Source organism: Myotis myotis, unplaced genomic scaffold (assembly GCF_014108235.1).
Source record: "Myotis myotis isolate mMyoMyo1 unplaced genomic scaffold, mMyoMyo1.p scaffold_m19_p_11, whole genome shotgun sequence".
Lineage (NCBI taxonomy): Eukaryota > Metazoa > Chordata > Mammalia > Chiroptera > Vespertilionidae > Myotis > Myotis myotis.
Window position 1 is genome coordinate 27295894 of NW_023416315.1, and position 15024 is coordinate 27310917.

At 36.3% G+C, this 15024-nt stretch overlaps 1 protein-coding gene across 5 annotated transcripts in view; it reads right to left on the bottom strand.

The window, feature by feature from the left end:
- HDAC9 (histone deacetylase 9) overlaps positions 1–15024 on the bottom strand; it is an 828595-nt gene that overhangs the window by 343402 nt on the left and 470169 nt on the right. The gene's annotated exons all lie outside the window — the stretch shown is intronic.

Sequence of the window (15024 nt, forward strand, 5' to 3'; positions counted from 1 at the left end):
TATATAATGATTGATTTCTATGACAAACTGCTCTAAGCACTTTGTCAATATTAACTTGTTTAAGCATAAAAAAATCCATATGGCATAGACTCTATTTATACCTTGATTATATATCAGTGTGAAAACAAAACACAGAGAGAGGGTAAGTAACTTGCCCAAGGTCATAGATAAACTGGGGTGAAGCCGGAAGCTGTAACAGGTAGTCTAGCTCAAGTCCAGTCTTCTAACTACCGATAATACTGCTCCTCCACCTTAAGTCCGAATATCATTAAAAAATATAAAAACTGCTTTTCCAAAGTATTGTTAATCATCTCTACCAGACACAATGTTATAATTTAGTCAGATTTTTTGATCTGTGAGAATGCTTTCTTTGAAAGAATTTTGTATTGTACCGACTACAAATAGTATCACAGGTGGAACTTAAAAGTTTATTTATCTCTTTATTTATTTTGCTTTTAGACTTTAAATATTTCTACTTAAGTTTTTATCTTTGTTCTCTCCCTCCCCTCAATGCTCTCCTCAGACCTGCACCACTTCTCTGCAGCTTCTCCTTGAACCGAGAACCCACGTATTCTAGGTTTTCTTGGAACTGGCTAAGTGAAATAAGAATTTGAAAGAAATATTCAGTTGCAAAAAATAAAACAAGTTAAATTTTTTGTGTGTTCTACAACTGATTTTGTGACTGAAAATATTGAAAAAAGTAAAAAATGGGGTCCTGAAAATATTGTACAAGTAGAAAATGGGGAGAGGGAAGAAATGAGGATCGAGAACAAAAAGCTCAATGACTGCACCCCTAAAATTTATCACTTTCTGGGCCTCCCACACTGTATTAATTTACTTAGACTTTTTCTTTAAATATTTATTTTAAAATTCTCCTAATCACACCAATTTTGCCTCTGAAAAGCTATAACCAATAAATAGGAATCCCTAACTAAATGGATATGTAGAACAAATATCAGATTCTGAGACTTGGATTTAGGCATGATTTTATGATGCACCCTAAATGGATTAAACTATAGGTTACTTGTCCAGAGGGAGTAAATCAATTGATTAACCACTTCAAAAGGTGGAGCAGAAAAGGAATTGTGTTTTCAGTGGAAACACGTGGAGTTGAGTCCACATGACACCACTTTCCAGCTGTGGGGTTGTCAGTGAGATTCCAGTGCTTTCTGAGCCCGACTCTTCATTGTGAAACATAGAAGTCTAACTAACACCTTCCTTATTTCACAGGGCTGTGACCATCTGATTGGATACCTGGGCTCATGGAGGCTGAATTCTAGGGTTGCATCAGTCTAGTCCTTTGCTGGTGGAATTCAATTCTTTCATTGGTGCTCAATTTACTGGTAGGACTGGCTAGTGATCCAAAGATTGAGGAGGAGGGAGGGACCAGAATGTCCTATGCTCGCTCCTCTACAAGTGCTGCATCAGCTTTGTCTCCTCTGCATTCATCTCCCTCTGGAAGCCTCTGATCCCTGGCTCCACCTTGCCCAGCACTCCAGGAATATTGTTTCCTCTCCTTGCTTCTTCAATCCCAGGGGAGGGAATTATTGCTATTATTGCTTCCTGTTATTGCTATTTTCTGCGTGCCTCAACATCCCTAAGCATCGTAAGTCTATGATCCATACTGTGTAGGTTCTGTTTCCTGCCAAGACTCTGATTAACACAGTCTTACATATTTTGCAAAGTTTGGTAGAATCAAATGAAATACTATCTAGTAGAAGATAAACTAGTCAATCAGAGAAGATTTATGACACCAAGGGACATTGCTAGTATGGGGAGTTGCTCCTGGAATCTAGTGGACAGAGGCCAGGAATCTTTCTAAATACCCCACAATGCACAGGGTAGCCCTCATGACAAAGAATTATCCAGAGCCAACTGTCAGTATTGCCAAGTGTGAGAAATCCTGTGGTAAGCAATCATTGCATGGCAGTTGTTAACAATTGTCCTTCCCAGGGATGATCAAATGAGATGATATCTGTTAGAGATTGAGATTCTCAAAGAGGATGCAGAGCACAGTAAGGGAAGAAAGTGAAGATGATCAGAAATCAGGAGTGCCATAGGTAGCTTGAAAATACAAAATATTTCAATACATTTTATACTTAGAAATTTACTTTAAAATATCTGTAAAACTACTTATTTCTAAAGAAAGCAAAGTCAGTCAACTCCTATTGGTTATGGAGCTATACAGAAAGATGGAATTTCTCAATTTGAAATGATAATATTTGAGGCATTGTGATTTTTTTCCTATCAATTGAGGACAAGGATTTTTTAATACTAGGAATGATTGATATTCCATAAAGTGCAACATAAATTAATTTTCTTAAAATAGACTGTATGCAATTTTTCTAAGTAAAGGTCCATATCCATTGGTTTTAGCAAACATGTTTGCCTATATTTCAATACTGGTTTTGAGTCACAGTAGATATCAGTTTGCCAGTGGTGAGGGCAAAGTCTGGGATGATAGATAACCATCATTTAGTCCTTGCAATGCTTTATAAACTCAGTCCTAACATTTCAGAAGCCCGCCCACCAAAGCTCAGCATGATATACACCCAAGCAGAAGAATTAATGGCCTATTGTGCTGACTCAGTTTGCAGTTAAAGTTAATTCCATTTTTCTTAATGCTCTGGTCTCCCTAAAGTCTGAAGATTTCCATTCCAGTGACTTACTAATGGAATGCAAATCCTCCAGAGCCCCGAAAGAGATCAGTAACTGGGGAGACATTCTGCTTGTATTTGAACGTATTTCATGCCTAGTTGCACTAATTGCATTTCTATTTTTACTCCACACCCATCACTCTCTGCATCTCAATTAATCACAGAAACAGAAGCAAAGCTTTTTAGTGTGTGTGCCCATCTAAATGCATTTGTCTGCTGAGATGGAAACCTTGCATGAAAAATTGATTATCATTATTTAAGTAAAACAATCAATATTAAAATAAAGAGGACAGAACAAAAAATGTTTTCTCTTTTTACTTAAAAGAAAAAAAATAAGTGAACAAAAGGAAACAGAAGAAATGCTTCCGTTTCATAAAGTAAACTTATTTCAAATCTTTCTTCTCATACGGATTTCCATGGTAGAGAATGACCTTCGGTGTGACGTTATGAGAACAAACAATAGCAAATAATCAGTAAAGTTAAGTAGCAGAATCACAGCTTAAAAAATCTGGATTCCAAGGCACAGTAAAGTGACAAGACCCAGACTTTTCATTTCCCTGAGATTGGAGTGTGTGTGTTTTGTTTTCACACATGTGCACACACATACAGACATGGATACTATCTTTTGTAGAAGCAAGGAGGTCTCTCAAACAAACAGGCCAGACTCAGATTTCAAGGCTAACTTTTCCATGTACTATAAGTGCAACCCTGGGTGAGTTGCTTATCTCCATGAGTCATTTTATCATCTATTACAGAGCAGTAACAATGCCCACCAAGCATTGTGGTGGAAGATTAGAGGGGTGGAACAAAGTTATTAACTCAACTGTCTGTCAAAAGGTAAGTTGTTCAATAGATAGAAGTTGAATAGATGAATGCTTAATGCAGTCCACATATAAGATCAGGGAGCTTATATTAAAATAAAACAAAACAACTAAAATGCAAAGATAAATAGAGGGACTGAAGACTACAACTGACAACTGGTCTATTCCCTTTGCTGAGTGCAATGTTACCTATAATGACAGCAACAACTATAACAATAATCCTTTTCTGATCTTTTACTCAGAATATGTTAAACACTTTTTGGTTAATAATTGACTTTACTTATTTTCATCACTTTTTTTAACTTGCCTGTTTATAATTTCCACAGTATTTTGTTCTATGTTGTAAATACATTACCATCTACTAAGAATGATTGCTGTGTTTATTTAGTCTCTGTTCACTTTTCATCCTAAATTATGAATATTCCTTACACCAACAACTTAGACAAAAATTTAATACCACATATCATGGTAGATAGAAGCTCTTTGTGCTCACTGGATACGATCATAAGGAGAATAGGAGGCATAGGTAAAGCTCTGGGTGGGCATCTTCCCTCAGTGTGCCTGGATGCCTCACCTCATGAGCCAGTGCAGGGGCTTCCAGAGCCCAAAGGCCCATGACAAGCCACTCAGTTTCCTCATGCAAGAGCAGTCCTCTCTGCTGAACCCCCTTTCCTTCTCCTCACCATGATTTCCCAGAATGCCTGACGCTCATCTGGCTTTATCAGCTTTCAGAAAAAGTCTCATGAGTGAATGAATGAATGCACAAATATTACTCAATGCTTTCTTTAAAAAATGAGGGCAAATGGAGGAGGAAATAGCTATTTCCTTTGAATTTTTATGACAGTTAAGTTAAAAATTACCATTTTTATCAGTTAAGATGCTTTAATCAAACACTGTGATTCTGGACAGAAAGAAATTAAAATTATAATGTGTGATGAAATATTTCATCACTACAGTTAAGATTAAAATGATCAATTTAGTTGGTTCCATTGTTTAATTAAATTTAATTAAGAGCCTTGAATAACAATTTTGAGAGCCAAGTCTACAAGTTCCATGAAGACTGGGTAATGAAGACATGTGTGTGAACATGTCTAGTTATGTTTCCGTTGTTTATTTAGCATTTATACAGGGCCTATTAGATAAAAATAAACCCATTAGTTACTGAATCAATGATCGAGAAAAGGCTGGTATTACAGGAATGAATAATACTCTGTGATTAATGCCATGTGATAGGCGTAAGCAGAGTGTTGTGGTTGTAGGATAGAGATATTGGCCTTGAGAGGAAATCTTGGGCGCCCAGTGAGATCCTGACCCACAGAGGTGGGAGGGAAGCGCAGTTCTATGTACTTCGCCCAGAGGAAGGTACTGGCAAATTCAAGGAATAAAGATTAAATATGCTAGCGGGGTATGGAAGGGATACTGAATGCAGGTTAAGGCTTCAAAGATATATATGAAGCAAAAATTAGCTAAATTATGCCATACTAACAGACGCTATTCAATCTGTACCTTCAAACTTCCGCTCTCTTCTGGCTTTCTTTTCAGCATGTATGCATGCTCAGATCTTTCCCATTCAGGTAAAAATAAGCCCTCCTGAGATACAGATATTATTGGCTATTGTCTACATATTTACTTTAGTTCACAGTCAAGTTTTGTATTATTTTTACATAGACTTACACTTCCTATCACCACTTCTAAACCTCAAAATACTGCAGTATGGTTTTAACCCTCACTGTTTCACTGAAATTACCACACATAGTGCTCAGAGCAATAAATGTAGTAACTGATTTTATGTCTATTCTCAGTACTTACCAACTACAGAGACTCATGGTGGGTCTCAATAAACAGTTGTTGAGTGAATAAATTCATGCTTGCATGTGTCCACGCATGAAAGAAAACTTACATTAAAAGGCTGGTTTGAAAATGTCGAGAAGAGAACTGGCTAAACTTCAAATTGTCTTATTTCTAACTAAGAGTTTCATGATGTTGAATGTACTACAAGAGGTCTTCTATAGCAGATGTGGAATGGAGAAGGAATGTTCCTTTTATGGAATGCAGAAACATTACTATGTTTGGGAGTCCAGGAAATCCATATCCCATAAAGTCTAGAATACATTTATATGTTAATTCCTATATATGCTTTACTTTTTCAAATGTGAATTTGGAAGATCTACATTTTGAAAATATACAAAATTTAGAATGATCATTAAAACAAACAGATTAGGAGCAAGTTTTAATTTTCTTCAATTCAGTTTATGAAAATTTTTTAGCCTGAAGCCTATGGGTTTATAATACAGTCTTACTGCTGAGCTAGTATTTCACAACTTAAATAACACGCTACTTTTGGGGAAGTCTGACTTTATAAATACGCTTTTATTTTTTCTTATAATAATCCTGTTTAGTTCTAAAAATCTATACTGATAAATAAAAATTCAGAATTACTCAATCCTATTCATCTTTTCAGTAATGAACTAACTCCTGTCTATGCATGGAAATAAAAGGGCACAGTGTGTTTTATAGTTTTATATTTATCCTCTATTAGGTGTATCTTTTATAGACTCTTTTAAATAGAAATGTCATGAGTAGTATTATTTGTGGGTGCAACTCTTTTTAACACAGTTTCTACCCAGACACTTCAGGGCTACATGTATAAAAAGAGGTGTGAACTGATTTCACTAGCTGTTGTGGACCATCTTAGTGGGTGAGATCTGCCTGGGGCAGCCCAGTCTGTATTTGATAGAAACAACTGCTGGGACAGCACACACGTTCTCATTCAGAAAATTAATACCTATCTCCTGATAACTCCCTGGGACTCAGCATAAATTTAGCTTTTATTGTACTTACTTGTGCTCTCAGCTTGTGCACCTGGTTACCTTCATAAGAGTCTGGATTTGTTTTCCAGTTTAGACTCTGCTGCTAATTTTGTGTTTTGGGTGAAGTATTACTCAGTGTTTCTGTGCCGCAATTCTCTTGCCTGCAAATGTGGAGAGTAATATCTTTTCTCTGACTTTAAAGAGTTCAGGCTGATGTAAAAGGCAATATTTTTGCCTCTGGATTTATGAAGGTCACCTCAGAACCCTTCTCCATATAGACCTTTAGCCAAACATCCTCGATTTAGCTCCATTTCTTTGGAGGATTGTCTGAATAAGTAAACCTCAAATAAAATGATAAAGGGGTAGAAAATCAAAGTACCCTGTAGAAAACATCATCCTAATTAAAACTCTAAGGTAGACAGAATAATGCCTCCTCTCTAAAGATGTCTACGTCCTACTCCCCAGAATTTGTGGCTATTACTTTACATGGTAAAAAGGGAATTAAGGTTGCAGATAGATTTAAGGTTGAAAACCAACTGATTTAAACTTAAAGAAATTATCCTGGGTTATCTAGGTTGGCCCGATATAATCACATGATCCTTTAAAAATACAGAAGAGAGTAGCATAAGAGGGTTAGAATGACGCAGTGTGAGAAAGACTCAACTAGTCATTGCTGGTGTTGAGGATGGAAGGGTCCACATGACAGAGAATGTGGGCAGCCCCTGTTCCTGGAAAAGCCAGGAAATGGAATTTCCCCTAGAGCCCCCAGAAAGGAACATAATCCTGCTGACACCTTTATTCTAGCCCCGTGAGACTCATTTTGGGCTTCTGACCTCCAGATAATAAATGTGTTATTTTAAGCAACTAAGTTTGTCCTAATTTATTACAGAAGCCATAGAAACAGTCTAATGAATTCCAAGGTTGGCATTGCATTGAAAATCTGAATATTCTAATGAGATCAGGTTTTACTGTGTTATATTTTTGTTGTATTATTTTTAGGTAAGAAAGTAGAATATTGAAGAAAACTATTAATGATATATACCCATCAATTAGCAAAAATACCAGGATGATACTTTACCTAAAATTAGTATTTACCACTTTATCATATAATATATATATATATATATATATATATATATATATATATATATATATATATATAAAAGTCTAAGTGACCGGATGACTGGCCGGTAGCTATGACACGCACTAACCACCAGTGAGCAGACGCCCTATGCAGGAGCTGCCCCCTGGTGGTTAGTGCACTCTACAGCCAACCTCCTGCAGTCCCTCCCCCTGGCCAGCTGGCCCCAATTGACCCAGATCGGGACTGGGTGAGACAGCCCGGATTGGCCCTGATCACTGGCCAGGCCAAGGGACCCCACTCTTGCATGAATTTATGCACTGGGCCTCTAGTTTTCTACAAATGACAAAGGTTTTAGTAATATATTTGCTTATTTGTAAAAACGATCCAAAGGAGAGAAAAAAATATAGCTTTTTTACTTTTACTTTTTTCAGCTAAAGTTCCATAAGGGTATAAGTTAAGGATCATTTATTTTAACCCTAAAATGCTGAGAGTACTTTGTATATATTAAATAGCCACAATAAGCAAGCAATATCCAAAACTCACTCAAGTGGGACCATGTTACTGTTTTTAAAAACAGATTCCACTTGAGATATTAAATTATTAAGCCAAATAACTATGAAAAGGCCTGTCTCTAAGAACAATTTCCCTTTCTAGTGCAATGTAAGTAAAAAGAGGGGGTGAAAATTTAAACCTCTAATTAGCCACTTTCAAAATGTAGTTAATTAAAATATTTTTGCTTTTACGTGGGATCCTTATGGCATGAGATGCAATCCCAGTGTCCTACAACTTAATCAGCTAAATAGAAAATGTAACCTCCCATCTGGTAAATCAATTGTTGTGCCCCACCATAACTCAACTAGACACTGAGGAAAACCATTGAAATGCTATTTCCTTTTCGTTAGAAGAGAATTATGTACAATTTCAGCATGCTTTGCATTTCTAAAAGTTAAAGTCAACAGGGAGGTATCACTCTCCTTTACATGAGTTTCCCATGAGAAAATCAACGGCAAAATATAAAGCCTTTGCTGTTATTCATGAAACACTCCATAATACTAACTTGGCTTTAACCAGAACATATTATTTGGCAGCTAAAACCTTTAATCAGAGTTGTGGTTTGAACAGGTTTTCACTGAATTTATGTTCCATAGGAGCTCAAAGAACAGCACTGTTTTTCTAACCAGTTTATTCTATTTCAGGTGGTTTAAATGTTGTACTTGAGCTAAGAGTGGGGAAAAAAAAGAGAATGCTACTCTGATTCTCATTTTATTCGTTTTAATTATGATTTAACATTTCTAAACAAGGAGTAAGAGCAGTTAGGTAAAAAGAATGAGACACTCCTATCAACAAATACTGACTGAGCACTTGCTCTGTGCAAGGCTAGACACTAGATATTATGGAAGAAAAACACATCTAAAATGATGATTCCGACTTTAAAAAAGAGAAAGAGCTGGTGGGGACTCCACCCAAACACCCAGGGTGGCAAGTGGTGTCCCTTAGCCCTTCCCCCCAGCATAACTGACCTCACTGTGAATGAGTGACTCAGGGTTGGTACAGGACCCAGCTGTTTCAGAGAGTTAGTCCTGGGAATTGCTCAGAGCTGTACTAGGGGGAAAGAGCTTGCTTATTTTTGCCGTTCTTGTTAAGCTGTTAAGGGGTAAGCCTAGGGCTGTACTGGGTTATCATAGTCACCATTTGAAGGGAACATTACTATATGTAAAGTCCAGCAAAACCAGGTCAGGAACTTATATTTCTAATAACAACATGTGAACATATTGAACTAGCATCATTTAAGCATCTGGACACTCAAAAGATTCAGTTAAATGAACCCTCCAAATCCACACAACCCCCTCCCCCCCCCACACACACACCTTTTTGAAACTAAGCTAATTTATACTATTGGATGCTTGTTACTTAAGAATTAAGAGTCCTGAAAAATCTTAATTCTGCTCAGGCATTGTCTTTTCTTTGGGTTATGTGATGTAGAATGGGTCTAAGGCTAGCTCAGAGGGAAGAGTTTACTGTGACTGATTAGTGACTTGTGCCTTGGGGACTGCAGGTATTTTGTGACACGTCAGCCACATATGTGCCTTCCTAGGTCTATTACTGTGTGGTCTATATGATAGTTTCTAGCTAGCAACATGTGGATATATAAATTTCAATTAATTAAAATTTGTCAACAAAAAATTATCTCCTCAGACACAACAGCCACATTTTGTGTTCAATTTCAAGTGACTACATCAGCCCTGGCCGGGTTTGAGTATCATCTCACACACCAGAAGGTTACGGGTTCAATCCCTGATCAGGGTACACACCTAGGTTGTGGGTTTGAAAACTGGTCTGTGTGTGTCAGGGAGGCAACTGATTTGTGTTTCTCTCTCACATCAATGTTTCTCTCTCTTCTTCTTCCTCTCTCTCTAAAATCAATGAACATATCCTCAGTAAGGATTAAATAATAAATAAAGTGCCTACATCTGTCTAGTGCAGCCTTGGGCAAACTACGGCCCGCAGGCCGGATTCAGCCCGTTTGAAATGAATAAAACTAAAAAAAAAAAAGACTGTACCCTTTTATGTAATGATGTTTACTTTGAATTTATATTAGTTCACACAAACACTCCATCCATGCTTTTGTTCCGGCCCTCCGGTCCAGTTTAAGAACCCATTGTGGCCCTCGAGTCAAAAAGTTTGCCCACCCCTGGTCTAGTGGCTACTGAATTGGACAGGGTAGATACAGACCTTTTCATCATTACAGAAAATTCTTCTGGGCAGTTTAGTCTATGCTATCCTGAAAGAACCCCCTCTATACAACTGTAGTGGGCTAATAAATTCTCTTTGAAAAATTGTTGTGTTATCAATTTTAAAATCTATATATATAAAAGCCTAAGCGACCATTATGACCAGTTGCTATGATGTGCACTGACCACCAGGGGGCAGATGCTCAATGCAGGAGCTGTCCCCTGGTAGTCAGTGCGCTCCCACAGCCAACCTCCGGCGGTCCCTCCCCCTAGTCAGCTGGCCCCGATCAGTCCCAATTGCTGGCCAGGCCGAGGGACCCACCTGTGCACAAATTCGTGCACTGGGCCTCTAGTAATGTAATATAATCAAAATAGATAATTCCAATTAAATATACTGGATTTTTTTAGTTAAATATATTACTTAAAAAATAATATCTCAGTGTCTTCTCTTATATGCATTCTTCAGGTGGTTTAAATCTTTGCTTTCACTCAAGATGTTTATAACCTAGAAAAGTGAAATAGTAGCTCCTCAAAAAGCAAGGTGGGTCAAGTGCTCAATTAAATTAACTTTCAATTCACCTTCTATTAACCTATACATGTGCCTCACTATCGCCAACTGTGAGTTCCTTAAGGGCAAAAACCCTTTTTACTCATATTTATGTCTTTAATACCTACTAATAAGCCCAAAACAATGTGTAATTTGTTAGATGAGAAATAAATATGTTCAGTGGTTGAACATCGACCTATCAACCAGGAGGTCCAGGTTCGATTCCCAAGCACATGCCTGGGTTGCAGGCTTGATCGGAAGTGTGGGGCATGCAGGAGGCAGCCAATCGATTCTCTCTCACTGATGTTTCTATCTCTCCTTCACTCTCCCTTCCTCTCTGAAATCAATAAAATTGTATTTTTAAAAACAGAGGGGAAAGAAATGAAGATGTTACAAAGTCTCAAAGACATTTTTCTCATCCAATTGGGCAAAATAAGATAAAAACAATAGCATAAAATATGATATTTAATAATTTACATATGATTGCCAGCCTTTACTGCAAAAATTACAGAAAAATGGGCATACAGAGAAGGAAAATGTGGGAATCAATTATTCATAAAAAATGACTTTTGAATTGATCTCATGTATGAATGGGTGGTAAAGAATGGAAGAATCAGTATAAATGTTGAAATAAAAAAAGTTTTCTAAAAGAAGAGATCATTAGAAATAAAGATAGCTCTGTAAAGGTAAATTAAGACCATTTAATGAAAAAAATCTAGCATGCAGTATAAACTGTTATTATGTACTGCCTTAAATGTTAAGAAGGTTTCTGAGCAAACTGATAATGGTTTCTGCTAGACTTCTTTGCCACAGAGGACACTTTCATTTCAAAGTAGCACAAAATTTAAAAGAAAATATAGCCACAAATATTTCATCATTTATTTTGTCATCTTTTAATTCATTTCATTATCTATGTCTAGCGATATATGTGCATATATTAGCGTGGGATATTTTTCCAGTGTTTCAAGTTATGTAATCGTGAATATTACAAAGGAGGAGTCATTTTTCAATCATTCTCATGATTATACAACAGATGGCTAAATGCTTTTAAGTCTTAATTATTGTTTTTGCCAATTTCTCATTCCAATCTTATCTAAAATGTCCTGCCTATTTCTAATTGAGTATTTTATGGGGAGTGAAAAATATGTCGTTAGATTTTGCTACAGTTAATTAAAATGAATTTTAGATATAATTCTACAAAAGCACCATCATTTATTTCTTACGTATACATTCTTCAAATCATTAACATTTTTCTATCTTACTCTTCTTCATAAAGCATGATGATATATTTGCTGTTAGCACAATCTTAGGAATCATTTGCTCCAAATATTTTAATTAATTGAGAAATCAAATATCCTAAATCATTAAATGCTGTATTCAAGGTCATATATTAGTGACAGGGTTAAGACCACAAATCTAGACTCTTTTTGCCACTTCAATTCTTTTACAATTTTACCATATGGCTACAACGAATACTTCCTACTACTAACGCCACACCTTTATTCTTAGTAACTTATACAGGCAATATGTACTGAGATTGTCCTATGTCAGGCACTGTGCTGGGTACTTGCATGCAGTAACTTCATTGCTTGCAGTAACTATGCAAGGGGAATATTTCCCTTACTTGACACTTGAAAAAACTGAGGCTCAGAGAAGTCCTGTAACTAGCTCATGATCACACAGCTCTAAGTGGTAACACTGTGGTGGAATTCTCGGCCAGATCTAACCCCAAACCATGAGATTACACTCCATGCTTGTCTCCCTAGTCCAGTGATGGCGAACCTATGACACGCATGTCAGGTGACACACGAACTCATTTTTTTGGTTGATTTTTCTTTGTTAAATGGGATTTAAATATATAAAATAAATATCAAAAATATAAATCTTTGTTACTATGGTTGCAAATATCAAAAAATTTCTATATGTGACACGGCACCAGAGTTAAGTCAGGGTTTTTCAAAATGCTGACACGCCGAGCTCAAAAGGTTCGTCATCACTGCCCTAGTCTATATTAGCTTCTTCACACTAGTTTCCCCCACAAGCAAATAACTTGAGTTAGATTTTCAAAGTGTTTACATGGTTGATGAATTATCACACAACTCTCAATTAATACTTGCTCTTAGCTCCAACTAGTCATCAAACATATTGCATACACAATCTGTGAGATCAACGTATTTATTGAACTGCTAAAGCATCTTGTTCTTAATTCTAACCTAATCATAACTAACTTTTGAATAAAAAAAATTTGGGGGACATTATTTTTCTATTATGCTTTTTACAATTTTAACTATATTTTTATTGTTGACCCTGTTACAGCTGTCCCCATCTCCCTGCCTCTTTGTACACCTGCACCCAGCCCCTGGCCCCACTTCCCTCCAGCTATCACCACACGTCCATGGGTTATGCATATATGTTCTTTGGCAAACCTTTTCATCCAGTCATCCCCACCTCCTTCCCCTCTGACAGCTGAAAAACACATATAAATTTGTGCTCTTTCTTTATCACAAGGAATCTTACTATTCTAAGCCATTTAATTCTTGGGTAAATACTATAGTAATTTATCAATTGTAACATGCACAATCACCTTGTATAGCAAAAACACTGCTAGTTAAACTATGAAATATTCACTAGACTTTCTCTGATTCCAGATATATTGTTTGAAAAATGAGCATCTTAACCAGGGGTGGGGTAGGTAGAAGAGGTTATATGGGGGATAAATGGTGATGGGGAAGGAGACTTGAATTTGGGTGAACACACAATGCAATATACAGTATTATGGAACTGTACATCGAAATCCATATATCCCAATAAATTCAATTAAAAATAAAATAATAAAAGTAAATTTTAAAAATGAGTATCTTAAAATCAATGAGATATGGTAGTTTAAAGTTGACAGTATGCAATAACATATGGGAAAACTTAAGCTGGGAAATGAAAAATCTAAGAAAGAATCAAAAGGAAACAATTGAAATAAAAAGCACAGAAACAAGGAATGCCTTTGATGGGCTCATCAGTAGACTGGACATAACTGAGGAAAGAAGCAATGACCTTGAAGACAAGTGAGTAGAGATTTCCCAAGCTGAACGGCAAAGAAAAAATAACAGAATACCCCAGAACTCTTGGACAATTACAAAAGATGTAACATATGTCTGATGGGAATCTCAGAATAACAAGAATATAAAGGAGCAAGAGAATATCTGAATAATGGCTGGAATCTCAGGGAACATGAAGCAGTATAAACACCACAATCAAAACCCCTACGCATATAACATAGTCAACTGCAGAAAACCAAAGATGAAGAGAATATGCTCAAAGAAACCAGAAGATAATAGAAAGCAACTTGCCTACAGAGTAAGAAGGGTGAGAATTACATCAAATTTCTTGTCAGAAACCAGGCAAGCAAGAAGAGAATATAGTGAAGTGTTTAAAGAATTACAAGAAGAAAACCCAGCAACCTAGAATTCTGTATTGAGTGAAATAATCCTTTAAACAAGAAGTAGAAATAAAAGTTTTTGCAGATAAATAAAAACTAAGGAAATCTGCTGCCTATGGACTTGCTTTGCAAGAAATATTAAAATAAGTCCCTTGGCAAGGAAAAAAACAAACAAAAACAAGATACAGGTCAAAACTCAGATCTATATAAAGGAAAGAATACATGAATGTAAAAGAAAATATTTTATTTTTCTTATTTTTCATTGATATAATAGGTTATTCAAAATAATAATAATATCAACAATTTATTGGCTGATTTTAGCTCATGTAACAGCGAAATTAACAACAGCAATATTATACAGGATGGGAGAGAGGAACTGGGAATACCTGTTATAAGGTACCTTACCTATTTAGCAGTATAATATTATTGGTAAGTTGATGTGGATTAGATGTAACTGTGTACTTTAAACTCGCAAAAGGAATTTTAAAAATATATATTTTTTCTATTGATTTTAGAGGGAGAGAAAAGGAGAGGGAGAAAGAGAGGGAGAAACTTTGATGTGAGGATATAAGAGAGAAACATAGACTGGCTGTCTCATACAGGCACCCTGACCAGGGATGGAGCCCACAACCTGAGCATGTGCCTTGACCCAGAATCGAACCAGTCTTTCAGTACATAGGACAACATTCAACCAACTGAGCCACAATAGCCAGGGCACAAAAAAATTTTTTTTAAAAGAGGTACAATTGATATGCTAAGATAGTAGAGAAGATGGAATCATATAAAATACTCCATTAAAACCAGAGAAGTCAGAAAAAGAGGGAAGATTTAAAAAACAGAGAGAGAATAAGTACAATGATTATTAAACCATTACAAACTTGGTAGATATTAATCTAACTATATCCATAACCACTTTAAATGTGAATGGTCTAATACACTA